Below are 25,494 nucleotides of genomic sequence, written 5' to 3' on the forward strand. Positions count from 1 at the left end.
ATGGAGGATCTGGGGTCCAGCCAGACACCCGGCCAGCTGGACATCACTTACACACAGCAGAGCAGTGAGGGTGAACAGGGGCTGCCCACACAGAGCTTCCACCTGCTAGAACTGAGCTGAGAAGCTCTATCCTCCCCCACTTTTATTGTCGCTGCCATCTCAACCTTTAATCTGAGGGCCACTCCTTCATGCTAGCACCTCAAGAACTTCTTCTGTACTTTCATAATTCAACTGAAGAACATGAGGAGAGAATAAGACTTCCTAAGGGGTAAACCATCTAATTTTCCATGCCAATGAAAAACCCATCAACTCTAATGGAATATCCCAGCACTGTGGCCAAGAGAAGGAATGGCCTTCCCATTTGGAGACTCGTTAAACTCCTGTGAACAAGCATAATGGCTCGTTCTTCCAGCCCTCAAAGCCCGGCTGCCCAGGGGCTGTGAGCCAACATATGACAACATAAAAGTCAGAGGAAGAATTAAGGTGCACTGTGAAATTTCATCAGGCTCTGGGCAACCTGAAATAGGTATTACAAACAAGAACATGGGGCCCTTTGGGAAGATGGTTTGGCTAATCAAGAACAAGTAAGCTACTCAGGTATACATAATGTGGCAATCAGAGACACTTATTTTTTATCAATAAGAACTTGCCATCACTTGGCTCTGATTAGCTGCAATTGTATCCCTCAGAATTCATCTTTCCAAAGTAATTTGGCTGCCCGAATATCTCTTACTATGTGCAATCTGGTCTTCAAGAATTGCCACCTGATTCATTTTCCAAAAAGCTAAATCCCTCTTATCTGTGCTCAACTGGTCAATGATTCTTCTTTACAGATTCGTTTAGGTACTTTTCATTCAAAACCAAAATACCCCACACCAAACAGTCCTTTTGTTACTGAAGCTTCCTCCTCCTCTTAGAACATTCTAAGAATTAAATCTCCTGAGCCATATGTGTCCTCCTCCCTGTCCCCGATCTGTCATTCCAAGTTCCCCCTTTTCCAAGCAGCCTTCTTTCCCATGTGGTTTCCCCTGCTCATGCTGTTCTCTCAGTTTTCATGGGTCTTGGTAAATTTCTCTGCGTAATTTGGCAATTCATTATATCATATTGTACGCCTTCTAATATTGGTTTCCCAAGGTTCCACAATGACACTAGTTGAGGCATCCTCAAGTGCCCGGCATGGAGCCTGGCACTCAGTCACACAAGGCCAGTGGCACCCTGGTTTCCTTACACCTATGCTGAGTGCTCATGGGTCATGTGGTCCTCTGAGCCTCACTGCAGGAGAACCTCCCTCACAAGCCAGCCTAAGGTCCACATAGGCGTAAGGCCTGGCGTAAAATACACCTGAAGCAGACACTGACTTTCTTGTCCACGTACGTGACCTCTAGGCTCTGGAACTAGAATCAAATCTCTGTAAGAGCACAATCAGGACTCACATCTTTCCTGACTTCTTCAAGGCATTTTCACAGTCTGGAATGTCCAATAGATGGTTTTCAAGTTAACGGTAGTTATTTTCGAATAATGGAAATCCAGAGCTTTTTCTTTACACCTTTATGCACCATCTAAATATCTAAAGTTTTCTATTAAAAATTCAAATAGATAATAAAGAGAATAATAAAGCCCTAAGTACTCATTACCCAGCTTCAGCAACTATCAACTCATAGTCATCCCCATTTCATCCAGATCCCCCTTACTTCCTTGTGCAAATCTCCTTCACTAGAGATGATTCCAGCTCTCAGGCCCTTTCAATGTTAACTGTCTTATAAAACTAGTATTTTTAAATCAGAAGAATGCTTAATGAAGCTGTTTGCACTTAGAAAAAATAAAAACTCCACGCTTTTCCAGTAAAGTTACGGTCATCTCTCCGTCCCCGCTGCACACAGCAAGACACAGATGACCCAAGACAGGCTGAGCAGGTGTGAGTTAGGGTTCCCGGCAGCACAGGGCACCCCCTCGCCCCCTCCCCCCAGACCCCTGCTCCCAAGGAGGAAGTCAGGGCATGAGGGTTCTGAGGCTCCCAGCTCAGCTTAGACACAACTAGGACTTTCTACTTCCCTTTTATGTGTTTCTCTGTCATTCCCAGCAGTGGCTCCGCTACCTAGAGTAACTTTGCCTCTACTTGTTCTTTGCTAAAAACAGAATCAAGAAGTACCTAGCTTTCAAACAGCAAAGTCTTCTGTAGGTACAAGTTGCCTACATATTAACTTTTCATTAAAAAAGAATCATTCCATTATCTGTTTTTTCTTCAAATAAAAAACAAAAATACAAAGCAGCGTCCTGCTTGATTCTCTCCCTCGGTCTCTGTCCTCACGGAACAAGTGAAGGCAAATCTTGCACTCCCTCCTCGCCCTTGGGTGCGACTAACCAGCCCGCCCACAGAGCTGACCTTCAAAATGTCACTGATGCAGGTGGCCAGAGGCCTTTGGGGAGGGGATACCTCTCCAGAGGGGTCCACCGCTGTACCCTCTAAGGTAACTGTGAAATCATTTAACATTATTTTGGACCAAATCAGAATTCAAATATAGAACCACTTGAGTAATTGTGCAAATTATCTCCCTCACTGTGGACTCTCTCTCCATCTGCACAGCAACTCGCTGTTTGTGGCCATAGACCACCCGCTGGGGAGCTAATCCAAATCGAGACTTGCAGTGAGGGTCAATTCCACCGATTCTGAAGACTACATAAAGAATATAAAGTAACTCATTAGTAAATTTTTTATTACATTTTGAAACGTTAACATTTTGTATGTACTACGTTAAATAAAACATTAAAATTAATTTCACCTTTTTTAATGTGGCTGCTGGAGAATTTTAAATTATATATGTCTCAGATTACATTTCTAGCACACAGCTTTTCTGGATTCTGATTCCTTTCCACAACAGCATAAACAGGTTTCACGTCAACCCACCATAACTAGTCTTATTTGAATACAACCCTAAAGCTAATATTAATTCACTTGGACTTCTCTTTGGAATTATTTTGTCTACTTCCCCTAACGGTTCCTGCCAATTCCCATTGAGATTTAAATATTTAATTTAAGTGTTCCAGTAAGACAATCACAGTTACCTTGAGCGTAAAATATCACATAATCACCAGACAGACCTCTTCAGACTGAGAGTTAAAACACTTAAATGCTGTGCTATTTAAAAAGCAATTCCCAGTCTCTATTTTTTTAATCTCACAATCAGAATATAACATTTCTTCTGGCTGTTATGACTTTGAGTATTAGAATTTCACTCTACGCAGCTGAGAAAATATTCAAACCCACGTTTCTCCCACAAGACAATGGAGGGCTGGGCATTCTCCACAAACCAGGAGGGATGCCACTTACCTGCCTTTTATTGGTTTCCAAAGGACCAAATGATGACCATCTGACTCAACTGAGGGTTGAACACTGATGCTTTTTCCTTTTTTTTTTTAATTGCAGTATACTGAGTTACCATGTGTCAGTTTCCAGCGTATTGCATAATGTTTCAGCCGTACATATACATACATATATTTGTTTTCATATTGAACACTGATTTTTCTTTAAAGGAAAGTTGAGCAAACATTACACCCAACCTCTGAAGGTAAGTAGACTTTAACGTGCTTCCCAGCTGTGCTTCTTTGAAATCAGCGGAGATCAGAGTAAGTTGGAGTAATTTGGTTAAAAAAAGAAAGTGACTCCATGGAAATTGATGAATGAAGTGTCTAGCCCACTGCTCCCCACAGGGTGGTCCACCCACAACTGGTTTGTGGCTGTTCTGCAGTAGGACAAGTGCAGAAGTTGAGAGTAAACATTTACAGCAACGCGACAAGGTGTTTATGTTGGTTGAATGTAACAAAAATAAAAGCATCTATATTTTGCATGTCTTTTTTTCAAATATTTCATATCTATCCTATTTTTTATTGACAAAAACACATTACCCACCGTTCCTTTCAGAAACACTCATCTAGACCAACTCACCAGAATCCTCCCTTTTTCTGGTCATTTCATTCTACATTTGTAGGCGTCGAGGGGGCAGGAGGTAACTACAGGGGAGAGGGAGCTGAGACCATGTTTTTAGGCAAGGAGAAACCACCGCTTAGGAGATCGTGAATAAAGCAGAACTATTTCCATGACCTAGCTAGGATTAGGGTCCCTAACACTAGAGTACTTTTACCTCTACAATTACAAGGCTATATTTCTTCAATTACAAAATGCCAATGGGTTATCAGTCACATTAGGATACAACACAGAAGTGATGGGTCCCACCTGAACATTAAATTATATACAAATTAAAGTTCACATGTGGAATGATTACACCTCAACTAAACAAAAATGTCAAGTGTTCATCAAACACACAGGGAAATTAAGTAATGGTGTTTTTTTAAAAAGCCTTCTAGGTGGAAGCTAAAAGCTAAAAATTTCTAGGGGAGTAAGGAGCCCATTAGTAAGTGGCAACCATGAACAAAATGTTCTCAGGGGCAGAAAAAAGAAGAGGCAGCCCCTGAAGAATTCACAATTGAGGTGGCAAGACAGATGGTACCCAAAATATCAAGGAGCAGAGAGTTAAGCAGCTTAAGCATCAAATGACTCTCACTGGCGGTCAGCTCAGTTACACTGGGTCTCAAAACTCCTCCTCAGTCTTGCCCCAGCCAACGGACAGGATCCTAAGAAGGCTGCAGCCTTCCCAGAGCCTGTGGCCCAAGGCTCGGGGCTGAGCAAGGAGTCAGGCAGCCGTGTTCCGACCCCGCGGCCGGCAGTCACCAGCTGTTTGTGCCTGGGAAGCTGCTGCTTCTCTGAGCCTCGGTGTTCTCATCTATAAAAAGGGTTAATAACACATATCCCTCAGGGTTTCCAGGACAGTGGGTTTTGATGCTAAAAAACATTCAGGCAGTTGGGCAAGTTGTAGACCGAAGGGAAGGAGAAACCACAGCCAGAGGAGAAGGATTCCGGGAAAAGGGAGGCCTTGGGGAGATGGGGAAAAGGAGGTCCTTTCCCCCCAGGGCTCTTCCCTCACACTGGACACTGGCAGGGAGAGAGGACGGAAGCAGGGCAGGAGGCACCTCAGGGACCACCGTTTTTCCATGTGGGATGGGAGGGGTGTTCTCTATGAAAAGTGAGTGCCAAGGAGAAGGTGGAGTAAGGGGACTCAAAGCAAGGTGAGAAGTCTGCACGCCTCCCGGGAGAACCTGAGCGTGTGTGGACCAGGCGCTGAGCAGGGGCAGTGGCTCACGGTGTGTGCGGTCACTGGTCCCTAATGATGTCCCCAGAGGAAACCATGCGGCCTTCACTCCCCAAGGCTCAGGGCAAAGGCATCGGGAAGCTCGGTCCCGGAGCCAGGAGGAAGTGAAAGCAGGGCAACCTACCAGAGTGGGAGCAAAAGGAGGAGTTTCGACAGGGAGGTTTCAGTGAGGTCAAAGAGCAGAGAGTGGGGGGTGCCGCCAAGGTGCACAGAAACTGCCAAGGGGGCGCTCTTCTGGGAAAACCCACACCTGCCTCAGGGTGTGAACAGTTAAGCCAGAAGGCCAGGCCTGGATGGAGAGCCAGCCAAGGGTCAGCGAGTGGTTCACAGGTGCCCCTGCCGGGGTGCTGCAGCTGCCCGCCAGGCAAGAGATGGGGGAGGTGGCAAGGCCCACGGGTGGGGGCTGAGCTCCCTGGTTTAGCCGGGCATGGGGGGGGAGGGGCGCAGCACATGGCTCGGGAGGAGCCACGGGGCAAGCTGGCACAGGGCAGGAGGAGGTGGACTTGCAGGAAGGGCAACTGGGAGGTGGCAGCAGTGAGTCAGCTCCCTCCTCCAGACCCGGGGCCCTCGGGAGTGTGGGACAGGGAACACATCCCCAGGGAGGCCGGCCAGGGCAACAGTGACTCAGGAAGGGCAAGGGCCAGGAAGGAGCCTGGAATGAACGTGCTGGGAAGCAGCATTCCGGGCTCCGTGTTGTCACTCACACAACGCTTGGTCACTAGGTACTCATGCACTAGGTTTTCATGTACTTCCAGACCTCTGGCTGCTACCACACATACTGGCATAGAAGAGTCCGGCAGAGAGTAGGTTAAAAGGCTTCGTTGAAAGGGGGAAGGCAGGGGTGGGAGGGTGGGGGGAGGCAGACGGCAGGCACCTAAGACCAGGTATGTGCTGAGGAGTGGCCAGGCGATTCAAGGTAACTGCCAGCTCAGTATTTCCCTTGCCTGTAACCCACATCAAGCCAGAGAACCTGGAAGGAAGAGCTCACAGAGTCAGAAGACAAGCAGGTACCTATTATGTTCCTACCTGCCCTGGGCGCAGCACCTCCACCTATCAACACGCTGGACACAAAGCGAGTGAAGACGGTTTCCGGAACCTGTCCTGCCCTTGCACCCGGAGACTAAGACGAGTATCCAGTAGACTAAAAGAGACCAAGTCAACCAGAGGCAACACTTATGTAGTATAACGGCGTTTAAATAATGCTGGTTCATTTATTTTTAGAGACGATCATTATGTTTAAGAAAAAAGCACCAGGCTTTCAGAGCTACATACTGAAATATATACAGATGAAATGCAACGCTCAGGACGCTCACACTCATCAAGTGGGTGCAGAAGGGGGCGCTCTTGGTGAAACAAAATGGGTTGTACATTAACCATCACTGAAGCGAGGTGATGGGTACACGGGAGGCTGTACTGGTCATTCTAGTTCAGCAGATGTTTCCAATTTCCAATTAAAAACCAAAAACAAATGAGAGGCAACATATGAAGGTACAGTCCTTTTTTTTAACTTTTTTTTTATTGAGTTATAGTCTTTTTACAATGTTGTGGCAATTATTTGCAACCTAATTGTGTTTAGTCTGATGACAGTACAGCAGCAAACTCGAAACTCTGAAAATGTGTTGAAATGATGAAAATGTCTAAGGCTTTAAAGGTAGATCAACAGTTCCATAGGAATAGAGTCTTTTCTGTAAGTTTTCTAAGGAAGCAAGACTAGCTGGCTGTACATACATGCAGTCACGCTTGAGATGGTCCGGGAACTACATCTGCTCAAACAGTGTGTCACCTTGACATCCAAGTTTGGCACCTTCCCCTCCGATGACATGAAGTAAGTTTGACTGATTCACAGGTGTGATGGGCAATAGACTCCTGTCATGCTTTGCTGCTCAGCTGAGGAGTCAAGCAATGGAAAGGTGCCAAGTGTCAGGCACCGCCAGTGTGACTGGCATCCCCATCTTAAAGCCACCAGAGGAATGGCAATAAGCCAGGGGAGGTGCATAATACCTGCTCTAAAAGGTAACAGCCAACAATGTTGATCTGATCATCACCTACCGCCCTCACTTCTGTGAGACTCACATCGTGACCATATTGAGCACAGCTGGGTTGAAAGACAACTCAAGAAATAAGAGTGAAAGTAAGGCAATCCAACCACCACGCCTCCCTACCCCACACAGACAGACACATGCAGACAGACACACGCACACATCCTTACCCTTCCATCACCAAACTCAGGACACCTTACACACTGCCACTCTGCAAAGGATCAGCTTAAGTCAGTGGTTCTTAGCCAGGGGTGTGTTTGCCCCGCAGGGGACGTCTGGCATTGTTTGGAGACATTTTTAGTTGGCACAACTAGGGAGGGGTGCTACCGGCATCTGATGGTTAGAGGCCAAGGACACTGCCCAACATGCTCCCGTGCACAGGGCAGCCCCACACTACAACCAACTATCTGACCTAGAAGTCAATGGGCCAACATTGAGAAGACCTGCCTTAAGCAATCAAAATTAAGGAAGATTCAGGCTTGTTTAGAGAGAGAGGATCATATTGGTGTTCACAAGCCCTGTATTTACATATTTCTAGCAATATTCTTTAACCAGATGTGGTATTTGATGCCATGCCCCCTGGGGTAGCTCTTATTTTTTGTTCACTAACACAAGAGGGGCCAGACACTTGAGAAACTACAACTGCCAAGACAAATATTTGCTTCTTTCCAACGGCCATGTTTACCCAAGATTTTTCTGCCCTTGGTGAACTGGAGACCAGTTGGCTGTTGACACACTTGGAATAGAGCCAGGGAATAGTCTGGCATCCTTTCCCACAGTGGGCAAGAGGGGTGGGTTTCAAGAAGACCAATGTCTAAAAACCACCTAAGCTTTTGGACAGAGCCTCTGAAACCACGTTGGAGACACGTTTCTATCAACAGGGCAAGGCTGTTAACATTTTCCCCTGCAGCGTGGATCTTGGGAACAGGAGAAGGAAGGGCAGTGGCACGAGGAAAACGACACAGAGTGGCAAGGAAGAGGGAGAATGGTGATCACCAAACAGTTTAACAGCGTTTTCACCAGAAAAAGGCAGAAAGGAGAACAAACTCACACCTAATCACTGCTCCATCAGCTGCAGTTTTAAAGCTGGGAGAGACTGTCTTTAGCTTGACTGTTAACCCTGAACTAGAACTCACAACCGACCTCCACAGTGACCAGTCATAGATTCTCTTCTAGTCTGGTTTCTACTCTCTACCTTCCCACAGGTGGCCCGTGTGTGTAACAGACACGTCTGGCAACTGAAACAGCGACAACTCATCTGTACCATCACAAAAATTCCCTCACGTGCCACAGAGCTGCTTTACTTCACAGCCATTCATTCCCCTTTATCACCGAAATTCAACTGTGGTTACAGCTACTACCAACCAAGTCCACCTGCTTAGATGAGAAGCCGAGAGATTTCCCACTAAAGACTGTGCCAACTTCACATGTGAACTCTTGACTGCTCTCCAGTCAAGGGAGTCTGGGTGCCAAGGTGTACCTGAGATGGCAAACCTGATCTCCTGGCAACCCCGGCACCGATGCCCAGGCTCACGTCTGCCCCGGTGGGAACTTTCTTAAGTCTCCCGGCTTCTCCTGGGAAGGAGCTGAGGCACTAGACACAGAAGGTCAGACCAGAGACATCCTGCTCCAAGTGTCCATGACTGTGGGATACACATGGGGGAAAGTCCATCTCTGAAGGCCCAGGTCTCAGTCACCCTCTTGTCTCACGCAAGACGTGTGGCTACAGGTCTGGCCCCTCGGTCTCCATTCCTCATCTGTGAAAAAGGCACAACCTGTTTATAGCCCCAGCTTTTGACAATATTAGGACATGGGCAATAATCTGAAAAGTTAAAACACCACCACTGAGGATGGGCATACGGTTATTTTTTTTAGAAATTAAATGCCCCTCTGAACAATTGTACTGGCCCAAAAAGTAGGAAGTGCACACAGAGCACTGGGTTAGGTGCTGAAAACACAAGAGCTCGGCCAGTCTCTGCCACAGAACCATCCCCCAGCCCAGAGGGAGGGAGACCCACAAACAAATAGCTACAAGATAACGTGATGCACCGGGGGTTGGGGGGTGGGGAGGGGTTGGTCCAAAGTGTTCTGGGGTGATACTGGTCATGGAACCTGAAGGACCTGCAGAAGGTTCCCACAGGAGCCAGGTGGAGCTGACTCCGGAGAAATGGCAGAAAGCACACCTGACACACTGGAGAGGGACAGCGGCAATTGGGCACAATATGCAAGAAGGAGCTCAAAGGCGTGGTGTTTTAAAAGAAAAGGCGCATTTCAGGAAGGCTAGACCAGGGAGCAGAGGAGGTGCAGCCAGAGGGTGCGCACCACCACCTGCGTGAGTGCAACTCTGTAGCCACAACCAACTGCAAGTTAAAATGAGGGCCACCACCCAGGGACACGGGGACTCAGGCGACCTTCTCAGCGACCCCTTGTCACACAGTTCCTGCCCTCCTGGTGCCTGGAAATGAGGCAGGAGATAAGGCAGCAAGACACAAGGGCAGGAACCAACCAAAGTGGTTTCCAGGAAAAAAAGAGTTCAAGATCGTAAGGAGACAAGGCTATAATAGAAACATATTTATATGATATGGGGTGTCAGTTGGCTCTAGAGAAAAATAAAATCAGAACATATAGTGAGTTTAAAAGGAGAGAATTTCCCCCAAACCCTTTGGGTGTACCTATTCTGCACCAGGTCTCAGGGATGTGAAGATGAGTAAGACACGGTCCTTGGCATCGAACAGAGACGGCGAGGTGGGGGGTGGGGAGGTCAGGACAGGATGGAGGACAGGGGCCTCCCCCGACTGGGGAAGGCTGCTCAAGGGAGAGGATGTTCCATTCTGCAGACTGAGAAGAGAGGAAAGGGGGGTAGAGGTGGGCGGGATACTGTAAGCCGGAGAGCTCCTGAGAGGGGCAAGACCCTGGCACATCAGGGAAGCCTCAAGTGGTTCAGACAGGCCAAGCCAGGGGGTCGGGAATATTCTGGAAGGAGATGAGGCAGGAGTGGTGATCTGAAGCCTGAGGACAGCAGACAGCAGCATGCTACTAGGCGTAGGGCAGAAAATGATGCCCTTTGTCAAGAAAAGAGAAATTTATGTCCACGTTTTCCTGAATCCCATACAGTGTTTGGCTCGTTAAGTGTCTGGAAATGTTGGCAATTGTTCGTGGAGTGTCAGAACCCCGCCTGCACTTTCGGTTGAGTAACGCAGGCGAACGGCGGCGGGTCCAGCCACAGGACTTCCTAAAGGACTCTGATGTAAGGTAAACTCACCTGTAAAATGGTCCCCTGGCAGAGACACTAAGGAAGGCAGCAGAATTACTCCACGTGAGGCTCTGGCCCCTCCGGCGAACGCCTTAACTGTTAAGGAGAGGGCTTAAGGAAATGCAGACACACCCGCAGAGGAGGGGCCCGCTGGGGCGTGTCACATTCCTTTGAAAACAGGGCCCCTGCAGTGATTCGTGTAATCAGACCAGAGACTGGACTACAGAACTCTGCTTCCCATTTACAATATCACACTCCTGCCCAGGAAACCCCACCCGGGCTTTTGTTTGGAATTCCTTCTCCTTGATTAGGTGTAAGCCCTATTACTCAGGCCACTCCAAAATAATGCCTGGGTCTGATGAAGCCACAAGGCGCAGCATTAGAAACCGACTTCTGTGAATCAGGCAGCCTAGCTCTTTTCTTCTCTGTCATTTTAGAATGGTGATTTCTTTTTCATTTCCTACTCTGCAGAGGAAAGGGGGAAGCAGGGACATTCTGTACAAACGGAAAGGCAAATCGTTTTTGACTCTCCAGGAAGAGCCATGCCAGCCCAGGGGACACTCCTGGATGCTCACACAGCCTCTCGCTGCCTTCCGGCCCAAGGCCTCGCCTCCGCTCTGCACACTCAGCTGGTGAAAGGTGGTGACAGAGGCCGCAAAGCTGAATCTGTGCACAGAATCTTTGCAAACGCTGTTCTCAGCGGAGCCGTTCCTCACTCTCTGCCTCCTGGCAGGAACGGCAGTGCTGTGCAGGAGTGCTATCTGGCTGCCTTCTTTACATACTTCAGCTAGGATCCAACCCCAGAGGAGGGCTGAGCCGCAGGGTGGGGGCTCACAGGCCCGTTGGAAGACATATTCCAGAATGGTTGACATTTCTTTCGAGGAAACATAGAAGTTATAGGTAAATATCGTTTCAAAGCAGTGCGTACTAGAATTGGCAAAAAGAATACATCACATCATTATTGAGCAAATACTTGAGGAGTGTACGAGAAAGGTTCAGAGGTCCCTCTGATCAGAAGGAGCCTGCCCCACCTCCTTCCCTTCCCCCCACCCAGAGCTGTCTGGCAGGGCTGGAGCTCTGACCCTAAGGCAGCTGACCCACTGTCAGGCCAGGGATCTCCTGTGTATGCCACCTGGCTCTAACAAGCCAATTTTGGCCGAGATTGTCCCCAGTAACTCTGAGCCCTTCTACTTAATGGAACCCTAGCGGGGAGGTTGAAAGGTTAGGACATCAAAAAGGCCAGGGTACGCCTTGCAAGTTCAAGTGCGTAACAAGAGGATCAAGGACACCCCAAGATAGGCCCAGAAATGCAGTAACCCAGGAGAGCACCTTGAGTGTCTCAGCCCAGTTTCCCCTGAGCCCCAGGGCTCCTGTATTTCCCATCCTGTGATGTCCAAGACGACACACAGAAACCTTCCCTGTTGACCAAACTGGTGTGAATGGATTTCTACCACCACCAAAGACCCCTGGCTGAAATAAATCACCCAGTACGTGTCCAGCGCTATCTTAGAGATGGTAAGGCAGACAAAACCTCTTTCTGGGTAACTGCAGAACACAGCAGCAGGGCTGTAAGAAAGTGTTAGTGATGTAATACACATAGTCTGGCTAAAGAGTGGAGGGCACAGCTCGCTTTGGGCCAGGTTTGCCAGAGAACGCTCCTTACAAGAGAAAGGACCCCAACCTACCCAGGAAGGGTGTTGCTGAGCACTGAGGACGAAGCTCATAATCCCTCTGTGGAACAAGACTTCATTATAATTCCTCTGGGCTGAGGCCATATCCGCTGGCCTCAGTTACTCAGACCGTAGCCCACACAGAACTGGGAGAGGTTCTGGCTGGCAAGCTCTCCTGACTCAATTTTTGGTGATCCTAGTGAAATACTGCAATTCCCCGGGGTAGGCTACTTGGCGCTCCCTTTTTCATCACTGGCCTCACACAGCAAGACCAGGGGCACGTTAGGCTGCTGGGAGATCCTGCCTCCGAAGTCCTCCTGGGCTGCCTTCTTATTCACATCATGAGCAGAGGGGGAAGGGGCTGTCCATTCACAGCCGTCCAAGTAAAACTACATCCTGAACTTGTGATAGGTACTCAGGGATGAAGGTGGGAGCGGAGATGGAGAACAAGTAAAGACAATGACAAAAATTGGTCCTTAAGAAGCTTGTCATTTATTAGGAAATAGAACATGTCCATGACTGACCCAATCACACGCATGCACATCCTAACTGCTGTAAAATGCATGTAGAATGGATAAGGAAATCGGTTTTAAATCCTGTATTCGAGGAAATTTTCACTGAGAGATGCAACTGAGTTGGAATATAAAAATGCCCAAAGTTACGTAGGCGAGATCAATATTACTGTGCAGACATGATTTAAATTAGTAAAATGAATGACAATGATGGCTTTCAAGGATTTTTTTTTTAAAGCAGCAAAGTGTATTCTTTCATTGTAATTTTACTCAGAAGCCAATAAGCAAGGTAGTTTCATAGAAGCAGAGCTGCTCTGGCTGAAATGAATAAGACCTGGAGCCCCGGGTTGTGCAGCTACGCAGGGGCCTGAGAATCACAGTCAGAAACCCCTTCCTGTAAATCTATTCGGGCTGCTGTCTTTCAGGCACATGTGGTAATTTAAAATTTACCTAGCGCAAGTGTTCCCAGGTAGTGGAATGGACGAGCAGAAAAGGATGGCTGCTTACAGGTAAGGACTGAGGTTACATTCCGAGCCTGTGCTTGTAACTCTGCCAGCCCAGCTCCGGCAACCCAGATGCTGACCCCTCAAACACATGAAACTGCTGGGCTACCACCTTGCATGTTGTGTGTCATTCTCTTCCTCTTTTACATCTGGCTCTTGACATCTCTAAATTCACTGCTCCCGTGCAGACCTCAGAGTCCCAGATCAGATGTAAAGATCTGACCATTAGTAAGGATTTCTGAATCCCAAGCCTACCAATTTATTCTGTGGGCAGTGTGGCTCCATCTTCTTAAGGAGAACATGACTTTTATACCCAAAGACTCCACCTTAGCCTAGGTCACAGCCACTGGCTAGACTCCTCTACTGAACCTACACCCTTCAGAAAAATCAGACCAACAGGTTCATGTAAATCAGCCCAGCAGGGAGAGTATAGCTCAGTAGTAGAGTGCGTGCCTAGCATGCACGAGGTCTCACGTTCAATCCCAGGTACCTCTATCAAAAGTAGTAAAAAATTTAAAAAATAAGTCAGCCTGGCTCAAAGTCTGCTCCAAGGGTTGCTGCAGAGGTCCTGTGATCCAGGAAGTCCTCAGAGGCTCCTATACGCTGTGACTTCCTTAGGGGAATCAAGTAGGGGCACCTCAATGAATTAGGAACATTTTGTGTGTGTCGCACATCCCACATCGCTGCCAAGTCCTTTGGGAAACAATCAGTGCCTTAAACATTTCCCCTGATTATAGTCAATTTGATATTTTCTTATAAATAAGTTGTCTTTCCTATAAAGACAACTAAATCAGAAACGTATGGAAATAAGCAGTAAATGGTAGAGTCCAAGTAACGTCCCACTAAAATGAGGAAGACGGCAGGATGCCTGCTATTTCTGTTCAACATTTTACTCTGCCCTCTAACCAATGCAGAGAAATCAAGTAAGATAAAATGTTAGGAAGAAGGCAGGCCTTTTTCATTTCTTGTTAATCAAATGCCTGTCTGCCTAGAATCTAGCTGATTATAGATGGTCGGATACAGTAACCATTTGGAAAATGTCATTTTTAAAAATTCCACTCATAATATCAAGAAGGGACAGAAGGGAGGAAGGGAGAGGGAGGAAAAAAAAACCACCCAGAAATAAACCTACTTATAAATACACCAGCTCAGTCTCATTTTGTATTTTACTGAAGGACATAAAAGAGGATACAAATAATGGAGAGAATTACTGTTTCTCAGATGGGAAGACTGAACACTGTCAGACAGCAATTTAAAAAATCAGTATGATCCAGCCAACACAGCAACAGGATGTTCCGCAGAACTTACAAAGCTTATCCTGAAGTTTAACTGGAAGAGAAAAAGCTTCAGAATGGCTAAAATATGTTTTTTAAAATAATGTCGAGAAACTCATCCTGACAAAACTAAACACACTGTAAAGCTATAGCAACTAAAACGATGTGATATCATCACACAAAGAAATTGAAGAGGATTGAGAATACACAGAACAAATGTGGGGGCACCAAGGAGAAAATAAACCTATCATTTAAAATAAGTAAAAAGAGCAAATTATTTGACACATGATACTGGGAAACTAAAAAGTCACATAAACAAAAACTAAGTTACAACTCTAACACTATCAGACACACAACAAATTCCAGGTAGATGAGAGATACAAAGGTAAAAAGTTCTCGAACCAGAAAAAACTATGAAGACTCTCATGTATATTCACGGAGCCCGAAGACAAAGAAAAGCTCACAAATGTGGTAACAATATACTTAAATCTTCTATGTTTTATAAACGCAGCCAAAGACATGCAGTAATGAGACATTATTTACAAAGGATTTTTTTTGAGGAGGGAACATGATTAACTTGATCTATGATATTTTACTCTCAAATTTCCTCTAATGTTTAAATATTTCCTAACAAGTGAGAATTCAAATATTGTTAATAATATATATTATGTGTGCATATATATATATATATATATATAATTAAACTTTGTAACCAAAAATAAAATTAATATAAAGGAACATTTTAAGCAAGCCCTTTCATAAATATTCACAAATTGAAAATTAGTAGAGGAGAAAAAAATTCCTTACTATTTGTCAGGAATAAAAATAAAAGGACTATGTTCTCAAAAAAAAAAAATTAGTGGACTGTGGACAACTGTCTGAAATATTTCCCTTTAAACATTCTCCTTAGTGCCTCTCCCAAAGATGTTCTGGAAGAGAAACTATGCACTTTAGTGGGTGTGCCTCTAGGTTTTTGATGCTTATCTGAATGCCTGCACTAGTAAACAATCATCCCATAAGTCAACTAAGACTCTCACAAGGAAGAGATCTCGTAATTCCTAACCTATGGGAAGGGTGTTCTTTTTTCTTTTTAAGTGGGATAGATTTCACAAAACTCGAAAATTCTGTGCATTTTTCATAGCAAATGAACACCTCTGCCAAACCCTTAGGTTTTCTCCACATCTACAAGGAGACCTGCTGAAGTCTTGGTAGAGCACTGAATTCGGGATTCAGGTGCAAATTTCCTACCTAAGTGACACTCCCTGACTGCAAAATAGAATCCTATGTCCTGCAAGATCGAGCCTCGTAGGCCTGTCTCACTGTGAGGTGAAGAAACTCAGCCAGAAGCATGATCTCATCTTTTCCACTCTTTGCAGAAAAGAGTGCTTCTTGGCAAAATCATACTTTTTATTTTTATCTTTTTCTAAATAGTCAACAGGTGACCCTAAATCTGTACAATTTCCCTGTCCCATCATTCCAGAAATATAATAAATGCCACTCATTTCAAAGGTCTGCAATTCTGAGTTTTTCCATCAATCAACACTACTAACATTTTAGTCTTTCTTTCCCGGTAGCGTTTTTATCGTATCTATGTCATCCCAAGTGAAAACCACAGCTTTCTGATATAAGTAGGGCTTAAAACTCAACCAAAAGTCCCATATCTAGTCTTGACAGCTGGTATGCAAAGGGCTCACTTCCTCACTCCAGATCAGGGAGGTCACACCTAGAGGATTTTCAGCCCCTCCAAGTAGTCTCTGCGGGCATGGAACACACAAGAGGGCATTGGCCACCCCTCGAAGGTCCTCTTTCCTCCAGCCGAGTTCGGGGGAGGGGTTAGAGAATCCCTATCATTGATGCCCAAGTGTTCCTGACACTCTAATCATTCCACAAACATCTGTGTACTGACTTATATTAAGCATCCTGACTGATCCTGGCCAATGTTTACCCATCGGCACCCACGGGTTAAGGACTTTTCTATCAGGAAATTCAATTCTTTGAAATCCTTCAACAAGCCTGGTGAGAGAAAATAATAAAACTTCAAGACTGAATCTGTGTTGTGCTCTGTAGCTTAGGCTACTGGCAAAAATAAACAAATAAATAAAAATTAGGTTAAAAGACACTTATCACAAGCTAGCCGCTTAGCACAGAAATTAAATTATAACTATTAAACAGAACCATCATTTATGTAAGCTTTTCCTGACAACTGCAGTATTTTATAAATAACAAGGACACCTTTTCTCCACCTAAATTATATAAAGTAACAAAGCATAACACCAAGTAGGCAAATGTTTAGTCCCTTTCATATTAAATCATGGGTATAAAATGCATTTCTTCTTACACACATTTTCTTAAAAGCTTTGAAATGACACATACCAAATTCCTAACACTCTTGAGAAAGAGGTGGGAAAAGGTGGCGATTTTTACAGTTCATTTTCTAAATATCTGTATTATTTGAATTCTCTAATATGTGTCAATGTTGTCATTTTAAAAATAAGAAAAAATGCAAAATAAGGCTGGCAAAAATGTACTGAAAATGGCACTGTAGACAATTGCTTGGGGCCCTTTAAAATGCTACCACCTTTTCACAAGGTATGGAACAGCTTTAAAAATATTTACATCCATTGACTCTACAATTACGTTTTACAAGTTTTCCATAATATGGCTATGTTAGTTTTTATAAAGAAAAGGAATCTAGCTTAATACTTATATCACATTACATCTTTAAAATCTAGGCTTTTGAAATGTAAGCTAGAAAAATAATAGTAAAGTTAATTCTTGTTATTTGTAGTAGTTAGTTTACAAAGTCGCCACAGAGAATTTGTCAATCCCCAGCTATCGCTCCAAAGGGAAATCCAGGGTTAGGTTTTTGTGAGCCTCTGGTCATGGCAGTTTCATCAGCTCATCAATACGTAACCCTGTGTCATGTGTGTTCTGTTTAAAGACAGACAGATAGATGGGTAGACATGACTGACACTGAACTCATAGTGCTATAACTCAAGCCTGAATGAAGCTTATCTAAAACACTCTTATCTTCTCCATAAGCCACATTATAGCCTTATTGTATTTAAACACCCCAGAGCAGAGCAGCACAACACTTAGGGGCCATTTTAAACAGCAAAACCACCAATAAAAAGCACAAAAATCTGAAAAATGTGGCACTAAATAGACCATGAAAAGGATACTTGTTTACTCTCTGAGAGCTGAAATAAGAAGGCCCAGCATCACCTTGTTTGACCTCAGCTGGGAACAGATACATCAGGTGACTCGGATTTCTTTTGCCTCTCTGCACATGTGCACATCCAAGACTGACTGTAAAGGGGCCAAGAGTATTGATTTTAGGGTTACAAAGAAATTTTAGCAAGTAAACCAATTTGCAAATATGAAATTTGCATATAATGAGAATTGATTGTGTCTTTACCTTTATTAAGAAGAACAAAATTCTCAAAAGATTAAACAGCAGAGTCAAGAGACATCTGCAAAAAGATTTTTGGTCTCTGCTAACTCAGTGGTTCTCAACCAGGTGTGATTTTGCTCCCAGGGGACATTTGGCAATGTTTGGAGACAAATTGGATCTAGTGGATTGAGGCCAGGGATGCTGCAAAACATCTAGGAATGCACAACAGCCTCCAACCACAGAGGATTATCTGGCCCAGAATGTCAACAGTGCCAAGATTAAGAAACCCTGTGCTATGTGGCCTATTGTCATTTTTTTTTTTTACAGTGTATGTTCCTGTACCTTCTATCAATATACACTTTAATGCCTAAAACAATAAATAATTAAATGTGAAGGATGAAGCTCTTCTACTTTATACCTTGGTTGGTCCTTTATTGTCCAACTTAACTAATAAATTTTTATTAAATGCAACTGCAGACACCAAGCAGTTATAAGCTATACTGAAAAGTGCTACCTTTCCCACTCATTTCTACTGAGCTCATGATGGTGAACAGGGAAACTCCAACAATAATGTAAAATATGGCACCAGCCTAGAATTCAGCTTCCGTTTTAACACCAGGTAAGTAAAAATCATCACTGCATAGGAAATAAAAAAGTAAAAGATAGTCTGCAGCATATTGTAGTATATTGATGGAACACCCAGCTCACTCCTAGCAGCTTTCAGAGTAAGGCACGGATCTTTGAGAAGGTTCTTATAGTCACCCTGTCCGAGAAAGAAAATTAAAAATCTTAATGATTCTATGAAATGTAACTGGCCCCCTAAATATCTTTACTGCCCACTGGCCCCCTCATGTGGATTTAGCACTATACATTTATTCTGCCTTTAATCAATCATATTTTAAAATACTGAATCAAGCCATTTGTAGAGTGGCCTCTAAGGTCACTCAAGAGCATTCCAAAGTCACTGTACTAACACAACAAGGGTAAATAATTCCCAAATGGGAGGCAGACTTGTAGACTACAAACTGCGCTTGGAGTTTGGAACCTGGATTCCTGGCTGTACCGGTTGAGAGCCAAGTGATTAATTCAAGAGTCTTTTATTCTGGAAAGATGTTTTAGCTCAACTGTGCAAAAATAAGGCCAAGATACAGCTTCCTGTTCTAAGTATGCTCTGCTGGACATTATAGACTCGGCAGCCAAATGCCTTTAACTTCCTACAGGGTCCTGCTGACCACTCAGACCCAGAAAGGCTCCTCCATCAGTCTGCGACCTCCCTGGCCACTCTCTCAGGCTCCTGCTCGCCCTCTCCTCCAGCCTTTATTTGCAGCCCCACACCCACACACTGCACTCCAGGCCAGTACTCTGCAGACCACCAGCGTCAGAACCACCCAAGATGCTGGAGATTAAAACGCAATTCCCAGACCACATTCCTGACCTACTGATTGGGCTCTTGGATGGAAGAGCTCAGAATCTGTATGTCCGTTCCACCTCCCACTTATTCAAGAACTACCGCCCCGCCACAGAGTAGCACCTGTGGCTTCCTGAAAATGCCATCATTATATCTTTGATTTATTTATCACAATTCCCATTGCCTGACTCTAACCTCTAAGCCCAGTCTCAGCAGCCTTGTTGAGCTAGGAAATGTCATCTATTAACACATACAGTTGAGAAAAATGCCTCTTTTCTAAACCTCAATATGCTACATATAACATCCACCACATACAATCAGAATTATGTATTTACTGGCTTCCACAACCAGACTGGGAGATCAAGGGTAGGGACCACGTAGCATACTTGGGCTCATCCCCAGTGGCAAGCACGGTTCCTACCACATAACAGGGACTCATTTGTTGAATGGATGGATGGACGGATGGACGGATGGACGGACAGACGGACGGGTGGATGGATGGGTGTGGCCTGCCTGTCAATGGCACTACTCGAGTTCAGCATTTTACCTAATTTGTGATTGTTAATGTAAAATAAACAGAAGACTCAATTGATTAACCTCCCACAGAGGACTCTTGAGTGAGTGGGGTATGTCTCTCAGGGAGCCCCACAGGAAAGAGAAGAGGAAGTTCTCCAGAGTCATTCAAGTTCGGCACCCTGTGGGGTCTTCAAGATAAGTCAGCGAATTGAGCATGTGCAGTCCTAGTACGGGACAAGAACAGATAATGGCGATGAGAAGGAAAACTGGTCACCAAAGAACCTTTCTGGGTGAGATTATGGTTACAGCCAAAGGTAAACATTCTTATTATCAAAGACCAAGATAAATGCTGTGGTCAGTCCAAATGGATCTGCCCACAGGAGAAATTCTAGACTCACTCGAGATCACAGACCCTAAGATTCAAAGCTGCCCATAATTTACAGCTAGAATGAACTTTTTTCATTGTTAACCCATCCTTCTAACCTCCTATCACTTCTTCTACCTTTCTAGATTTTCCTTTGGGAAATCACTATATAGCAGCCACAGGATTTGGGTTCTATTGGCCCCACGCTGAGCTCCAGAGGCTGACCCTTACTGGCATAAGCCAATCAGCACCATATCATCCCCATTTTGACTCACTGTGGGATGAGCAGAAACTCAGGACTAAGTACACAGCATTCCCCTGGCTGCCTTGATGGTTAAGACTGGTCCAGTGAGAGCAAAGTTCAGGTCTTTTATTTGATGGTTATGGATGTGAATGAAGAAGCTGGCAGCCTTGCCACTGGCAGTCATCTTATGAATGTGAGGAAATCTAACCTTGAGAACTGTGTCTGCAATTTAAAAAGTAGGTCTTTTTCCCCATGAACGAACCACTGAGTTATTTTTATTGTTCAAGCTAACCCAGGTCTTCTGTTATCCAAAGCATCATGATTCAAGCCCACTCCTACCTCTCAAGCTGATCTTTCCCTTTTCTCTTAGCACACACATAGATCTCCTGTTCCCAGGGTCTGCGTACTGTCCATCCCCAACATACCTCATCCATCACCACCTCCACACCTATGTGTGTCATCACCCTGCCTAAAATGTTCTTCCCTTGTCCTTTTATTCAAATCCTGTCTGGTCTTCTAGACTCAGGCTGGAGTCCTAATCCCTCTGAGGGCAGATATCCAGAACCACAGTTTTCTCATCTCCTCTGAGCTCTGACCTTGAGAACATTATTGATACTAGCTGTCATCCATATCCTGACCTAATACTTTAATTATCCTTTCGCAAATAGTCTCAAACTGGAATTCAAGCTCTGTATAATTTTGCAACCCCTTCTAGATGGCCCCTCGCACGATGTCTTGTGATTAGCAGAAAACCAATAAATCCTCTGTAGGCAAATGCAAAATGTGATTTAAACCTCTTGACGACTGCCAGTCGTACCCTCTTATTTCACATAGCAACGTAGATGGTAGAAAGGAATTTCAGATGCAGCACATTTCAACGTTACACAGTTGGCCATGGTCCTGTCACATTTCACAAGCAGACTGGCAGTAACAGCTGGATGAAGATCAGAAATTCATCAGGCTGCCTTCCCATCGGCAGATCTCTGAAGTCCTTCCAGTGAAGATGCAGACTCACTCTGCAAGTTCTAAAAAGTAAAGTCCCAAACCTTTCCAACATCTGTATAAAATCATCCTAGGGGCAACACCAGAACAGAAAACAGGAAAGCACAGCCAAAGGCATTCACAGAACAGAAGACTCCGATCACCTCCAAGCCTTTTATATCCCCTTTCGTGCTTGTGGCCTCAGGTCCCTTTAGAGGACCCAGGGATACATCTGTAAGATTTAAATGAGGGACACAAAATAAACAGAATGAGATTTATGTCCATCATAGAGATGGTTAGGAGACAATGAGTAAGTTGAAGAATGATGTCAGGAACCAGCACCATTCCTATTGAAGATGACAACCAAGAATATGAGAAAAGGGGAAGCAGGTGTGTGTGTGTGTTGTATGCTCACACACAAGCGGCAAAGATGTTGATAAAGCCAAAGGATCAGTATTATCCTGGCCACTCAAAGTCAACCCTTTTGTGTGCGGCTTGACAGGTCTCCCCACTGCACAAGGATTTTGATGCCCCAGTTAGCGTCTATATTAATAGCATGTGAACGTGTTTTTCAACAGGTTTAGAAATGGAAGGGCTGCCTGACAAAATGTAAAATCACCACTATAAATTATAGAGTAAAGCAATACTTTACTAACATGTATACACCTATAATGATCGCGAGCTTAGTAACAGTTAATCCTCCCCTCTTGAGACCAGCAGTTTCTCTGGTTTCTTTGATCAATGCCCAGAGTCATCCTCTCAATACTGCTTCTTCCTCTTCTCTCTTCCCTGATTAACACTGCCTTCTTACTGGGTCTTAAATAGGTTCTGAAGAGGTTCATAGATGGTCTGCAGGGGCTGGTAAATGAAATGCAATATTACAGATCAAAGACTTGTCAACGGAAACATTCCATGTCTTCTCATGGTCTCTGCATATTACAATAATTACCATGAGGAATTCTGTTCTACTAGTTGCTCAAGTCTATAAATGCTCTCAAAATTGCACTTTATTATTAGCCATGTGGCTACTAGAGATGGTTCTCAAAGCACTTTGCTGTTCTAAAGGGCCCTGTCTTGGTTTTGTGGCCAATGACCAACCTGGTTTCGGTTTTTATATCCATACTGTCCATGGTGGCAAGATGGCTTCATGAGCCATCACCGGCCCAGACTCTCACTGGATCTGTATTGCTAAGAGGGGCCCTCTCTCCTGCTCCTGTGACTAGACAGAAAGAGCAAACCTTAGGACAAAGTGAGGTTAGGAAGACTGTCTCCTGAAAAACCACTCTGGAACATCACCTTTCCTGCTTCTCCTTTCTAAAACATCTCACTAGCTCGTAACTGTTGTGGACCAAGAAATGAAAAAACCAAAATTAATATGACAAAATTAGAGGGGTGAATCCAAATAGCTACTGTTCCATCAAGGGAAGAAACCAACCCACCACCACCACAAAAATCTGTCCACACTTCTAAATCCACTCCCTGAACCCAACAGAGGCTGATCAGCCATGTCCTAGCTCAACTGCCTGGCTCTGTGTTGCAGGGCATGTCACCAAAACCTATGTCAGTAAAGCCATGAGGTTTGCAGCAACAACTCCTCTTTGTCACCAACAGGTCAGGAAAGATCTCCCTTCAGAGATGTGGGAGACTGGTCAGTGCCCATCTCCCCATCACCACCACGCTGTCTGCGGGGAAGGACCAGCCCCGCCTCCCATCAGAGGACGTGTTCTTGCCCTAAGAAACAGAACCAGCTGTTCCCCGCTCATCAAGTTTCCAGCCTTCCACAATGTTCCAGCCACACCTCATGTTCTGCATGTCTGGCTCTCCCGCTTCACAGAACCAGCAGGACACGGGAAGGAAACAAAATCCGAAGACCTGGGATTCACGGAGACAGCCAGGTCCTCCCCGGGTGCTCTTTCCAAAGCACATTCAGAGAACTGACAGGGTCAGCCTGGGACACAAACACCCTCAGCTTCGAGCTGCTATTCTGGGTAACCAGTCAATATTTATTGAGTGCCCAGTTGGAACAAGGTGCTGTCAATACACCTCAGCCAGGATAGGCTTGCACAAGGGTTCCCCAGGACACACACAGCAGTACGAATTTCAGGCCTCTGTCCAGGAACAGGGAACAATTGTTCCTTATTGATTTAGTTAAGCATAAAAGGATATGCAAATTTGCAAAAGATCTGCAGCCTCTGCTAAGCCTGGAAGCCTGCCAGAAAACTTGGGAAATAGCACATCTACATACGCACGTGCACGCGCGCACACGCGCACAGAGCAGGATAAGACATACTATGAAGCTGAAAAGTTAAAAAGAGGTTTCCTCACTAGAAGTGTTTCCTACCCTAATAACCTACTTTCTCCCCACCCTTTCCTTTTGTACAGAAGACTGTGGGCTTCCCCCCGTCCCCTGTACCTTAATCATTATTACAACAAGCAATTTATGGAAGACCAAAGAAACATACTGTTTTTCAGCCCTCACTTTGTCTATACACATCAGTCAATTAAAAAAAAACAAACCCATAATACACATAGTGAACTAACTATTCCCTGAGGTCATCTCCTCATCTCCACTAACTCAGCCATTAATGCAATGAGTATGTTGCCCCAACTGATAAGGAGCAAGAAAAACCAGAATAAAGCTCACTTACCATGATACTGTCCCTTTGCTTCCAGACACTCACTGCGGAAATATCACACTGTTACTTTTTTTGGTAACTCTACTCAAAACTTGCTTTTAAAAGGTTTTTCTCACCAGAAGAGTAGATGATCAGAGGGTGGAAAGAGAGAAGACAAAGTGTAGGATGGCTTGGTGGCAGATAAGTTAGGAACAGGAAATAAAAAAATGTTCCAAAGCAGATCACAGCCTAGAATCTTTGCAAGGCTATGGAGTTCATTTCTGCCCTTTTCAGGAAAATATGACCCTCCCTATCCACACTGCAGGTTTTTTCCCAGGTGTCTGGTAACAAGCTGTTCTAGGAACACACGATAAACCTCACACCTTCCTTTTTGGTTATCATCACCTATAATTCTTCCTTCCTTCCTTCCTTCCTTCCTTCCTTCCTCCCTCCCTCCCTTTCTTTCTTTCTTTCTTTCTTTCTTGGATTGGATTCATTATTTATTATTTATTTATTTTTGTTTGTTTGATGGAGGTACTGAGGATTGAACCCAGGACCTCGTGCGTACTGAGCATGCACTCTGCCACTGAGCTATACCCTCCCCTCTACATATGATCTTTTGAAATCACCCATGAAAAGATGGCTGAGGATACAGATGCCCCACGGGAGGCAGAGACTACAAGTCCTGAGAGTCTGGAGCAAGGGCTGCCCTGAGCTCAGGGAGGTCGAGGGAACTAGGGAAGAGAGGCACAGAGCTGGGCTTGGACCACACAGTGCATACCTGTTACAGGCAAGAACCTTCCACAATATTTCTTAAAAGGTCTAGAGAAACAAGGGACATTATTTTTTCAACTTCCAGGTACATAATACAGTATTGCCTATTATCACCATGCTATACATTATAGCCCCAAAACTTAATCATCTTATAACCCAAAGTGTATACCCTTTGACAAATATTTCCCATTTCCCCCACCTGCCAGCCCCTGGCAACCACTGTTCTATTTATATGAGTTCAGCTTCTTAAGATTCCAACCAAGTGATATTATATAGTACTTGTCTTTCTCTGACTTACTTCATTTAGCATAATACCTTCAAGGGCCATCAAATCCATGTTGTCATAAATGGCAGGATTTCCCTATTTTTCATGGCTGAATAATATTCTATTGTATATGTGTACACGACACCTTCTTTATGCATTCATTAAGGAACACTTTTAGGAAATCTGAATTATTTAACATACAGAAGAGCAGGTTCACCTAGAAATTAACCAACTGTAAGAACACACACAATTACTACATGGAGCACTGCAGGTAACTTCTCTTATGGTGCTCTGAGAGAGAAAAGCATAAAAAGACTTGTCTTGTCCCCTCATTAACTCTCAGAACTGGAAGGTCATCAGAATCCCTTAGGCCATCAGAATCCCCAGATGGCTCTCAAAGTTCACTCTGTCCCTCACAGCAGCCCAGGCTCTAAATGTGGACGTGCCCCCCAAGGACCCGTCCTGGGTTCTTTTCTTA

General features: G+C 44.8%; 1 protein-coding gene across 6 annotated transcripts in view; it reads right to left on the reverse strand.

The window, feature by feature from the left end:
- TLN2 (talin 2) overlaps positions 1-25,494 on the reverse strand; it is a 395,887-nt gene that overhangs the window by 240,843 nt on the left and 129,550 nt on the right. The window contains exon 1 of one of the 6 annotated variants that reach the window (XM_064485543.1): positions 22,019-22,342. The exons of the other annotated variants lie outside the window; for them this stretch is intronic. The gene's annotated coding sequence lies outside the window, so the exon portion shown is untranslated. Of the gene's footprint in view, positions 1-22,018; positions 22,343-25,494 lie in introns of those variants that run through there. 6 annotated transcript variants of the gene reach the window in all.

The sequence above is a fragment of the Camelus dromedarius genome, chromosome 5, assembly GCF_036321535.1.
Source record: "Camelus dromedarius isolate mCamDro1 chromosome 5, mCamDro1.pat, whole genome shotgun sequence".
Lineage (NCBI taxonomy): Eukaryota > Metazoa > Chordata > Mammalia > Artiodactyla > Camelidae > Camelus > Camelus dromedarius.